Source organism: Orycteropus afer, unplaced genomic scaffold (genome assembly GCF_000298275.1).
Source record: "Orycteropus afer afer isolate SDZICR_OR568_19922 unplaced genomic scaffold, OryAfe1.0 scaffold00332, whole genome shotgun sequence".
Classification (NCBI taxonomy): Eukaryota; Metazoa; Chordata; class Mammalia; order Tubulidentata; family Orycteropodidae; genus Orycteropus; species Orycteropus afer.
Genome location: NW_006921919.1, coordinates 1,524,182 through 1,527,725, shown reverse-complemented (window position 1 = coordinate 1,527,725; position 3,544 = coordinate 1,524,182). Strand labels below are relative to the sequence as shown.

General features: G+C 39.2%; 1 protein-coding gene across 1 annotated transcript in view; it reads right to left on the bottom strand.

Annotated features, from left to right (window-relative positions):
- LOC103206850 (N-deacetylase and N-sulfotransferase 3) overlaps window positions 1-3,544 on the bottom strand; it is a 376,548-nt gene that overhangs the window by 6,127 nt on the left and 366,877 nt on the right. The gene's annotated exons all lie outside the window — the stretch shown is intronic.

The window sequence follows — 3,544 nt, the reverse complement described above, 5'->3', positions numbered from 1 at the left end:
GATTGCCCAACCTTCCTTCTGAGGAGTGGCTGGTGGGTTTGAACCGCCAGCCTTCTGGTTAGCAGTCAAGTGCCATAGGCACTATGCTACCAGAGTCTAGGGCCATGGAAATACTGCCAGCTTGATTCTTAATATTTCCCAGATGTATAAGTCCAATATCCTAACTGACTTCGGAATTGAACTTTCTGGGATTCATTTCTTCCATCCATTCCTTTGGAGTTTAGACTAAACCTCTTAATACTGAGAATTATTTCAGTCATGCCTGAGCTCATTAGCCATTTGGATGTGATTTGGAATCACCTGGCTGCATATATCAGTGCCACTTCTGTAGCAAAAATCTTGGTCTGTGCCCTACTATGTGTGTATTACTATCTTTAGCCTGGTTTATCTCAAATATATCCATAATCAAGCCCTCTCAGGGCTTATTATACACTCAGGGCCAGTGGCCGGAACAGATACAGTGGCTGGGGGACAGCCCCCAGGTGGCAATATGAGAAGAAACAGTTGCAAACATCCACTGATAATTGGAACATGGGATGTACAAAGTATGAATCTAGGAGAATTGGAAGTTGTCAAAAATGAAATGGAATGCATAAAGATTGATAACCTAGGCATTAGAAAGTTGAAATAGACCAGTTTTGTCCATTTTGAATCAGATAACCATATGATCTACTATGCCAGGAGTGACAAAGAGGAATGGCGTGGCATTCATCATCACAAAGAATGTTTCAAGATCTACCCTGACATACAATGCTGTCAATGATAGAATAATATCCATATGCGTACAGGGAAAGCCAGTTAATACTACTATTATTCAAATTTACGCACCAACCACCAAAGCCAAAATGAGGAAATTGAAGATTTTTACCAACTTCTGCAGTCTGAAATAGACCAAACATGCAATTAAGATGTGCTGATTATCACTGGCGACTGGAATGCAAAAGCTGAAAACCAAGAAGAATCAGTAGTGGGAAAATTTGGCCTTGGAGATAGAAATAATGCTGGAGATCACATGACAGAATTTTGCAAGACCAATGACTTATTCATTGCAAATATATTTTTTCAACAACACAAACGTGGCTATCCATGTGGCCTTCACTAGATGGAGTAGACAGGAATCAGATTTACTACATATGTGGCAAGAGGCTAAGGAGAAGCACAATATCTTCAGCCAAAACAAGGCCAGGAGCTGATTGTACAACTGACCAGCAACTGTTCATTTGCAAGTTCAACTTGAAGACAATTAAAACAAGTCCATGAGAGCCAAAATATGACCTTGATTATATCCCTTCTGAATTTAGAGATCATTTAAAAAATAGATTTGATGCATTGAACACCAGCGACCAAAAACCAGAGGAATTGTGGGATGCCATCAAGAACATCATCTATGAAGAAAGCAAAAGGTCATTAAAAAGACAGGAAAGGAAGAAAAAATCAAAATGTATGTCAGAACACACACTGAAACTTGCTCTTGAACTGAGAATAGCTAAAGCAAATGGAAGAAATAACAAGATAAAAGAGCTGAACAGATTTCAAAGAGCAGCTCGAGCAGACAAAGCCAATTACTATAATGAAATGTGCAAAGACCCAGAGTTAATAAACCAAAAAGTAAGAACATGCTCAGCACTTCTCAAGCTGAAAGAACTGAGGAAAAAAATTAAGCCTTGAGTTGCAATATTGAAAGATTCTAAAAAAAAAAAAAAAAAAGATACAGGAAACATCAAAAGAGTCACTGTACCAAATAACTGGATGATGTTCAACCATTTCAGAAGGTGGCATATGATCAAGAACCAATGGTAATGAAAGAAGAAGTCAAAGCTGCACTGAAGGAAGTGGCAAGAAAACAAGGCTCCAGGAATTGACGGAATACTCATTGAGATATTTCAATAAACAGATGCTGCACTAGAGGCACTCACTTGTCCATGCCAAGAGATTTGAAAGTCAACTACCTGGCTAACTAACTGGAGAAGATCCATAGTTGTACCCTTTCCAAAGAAAGATGATCCCACAGAATGTGGAAATTATTGAACAATATCATTAATAACACATGCAAGTAAAATCTTACTGAAGATAATTCAAAAATGGTTGCAGCAGCATATTGACAGAGAACTTCCAGAAATGCAAGCTGGACTCAGAAGAGGACATGGAATGAGTGATTATCATTGCTGATGTTAGATGGATCTTGGCTGACAGCAAAGAATACCAGACAGATTTTCACTTGTGTTTTATCGACTATGGAAAGGCATCCAATTGTGTGGATCATAAGTTATGGATAACATTGAGAAGAATAGGAATTCCAGAGCACTTAATTGTGCTTATGAGGAACTTGTACATAGACCAGGAGGCTGTTGTTTGAACAGAACAAGGGGACACTACTGCGTGGTTTAAAATCAAGAAGGGGGTGTGTCAGGGTTGTATTCTTTCACCATACTTATTCAATCTGTATGCTGAGCAAATAATCCGAGAAGCTGGACTATATGAAGAAGAACATGACATCAGGATTGGAAGAAGACTCATTAACAACCTGCATTTTGCAGATGACACAACTTCACTCACTAAAAGTAAGGATGACTTGAAACACTTATTGATGAAGATTGAAGACTACAGTCTGCAGTATGGATTATACCTCAATATAAAGAAAACAAAAATCCTCCCATTGGGACCATTAAGCAGCATCATGATAAATGAAGAAACGATTGAAGTTGTCAGACTTCACATTACTTGATTCTACAATTAACACCAATGGAAGCAGCAGTCCAGATATCAGACATTGCATAGCACTGGGCAAATCTGCTGCAAAGGACCTCTTTCAAGTGCTGAAGAGCAACAATGTTTCCTTGAAGAGTAAGGTGCGCTTGACACAAGACATAGTATTTTCAGTTGTCTCATATGCATGTGAGAGCTGGACAATTAAAAAGGAAGAACAAAGAAGAGTCGATGGTTTTGAGTTGTGGTGTTGGTGAAGAATGCTGAAAGTACCATGGACTGCTAAAAGAACGAACAAATCTGTCCTGGAAGAAGTGCAGCCGGAATGCTCCTTGGAAGTGAGAATGGCCAGACTTTGTCTCACCACCTACTTTGGTCATGTTTTAAGAAAGGACCACGCCCTGGAGAAGGCTAGCATGCTTGGCAAAGTGGAGGGGCAATGAAAAAGGGGAAGACCCTCAATGAGATGGATTGACATAGTGGCTGCAATGACGGGCTCAGAAATAGCAAAGGTTTGGGCTGGCACAGGACTGGGCAGTGTTTTGTTCTGCTGTACATGAGGTCGCTATGAGTTGGATACTACTTGACAGCACCTAACAACAATAACATTATATACTCACTGTTACCTGATGATCATTCAGAATGGTAAATATTTTAGATGTTAAGATTATAGATAGGCTATCCTGACTAGTCCATGCAAATTCATGTGGAATAATATAATTAGAAGTAGTAATAATGTATACTTCTATACACAAGAACAGGAGCTGACTGTGGAACAGATCATCAGTTGCTCACATGCAAGTTGAAGATGGCAGCTGAAGAAGTCAAATATTATTAT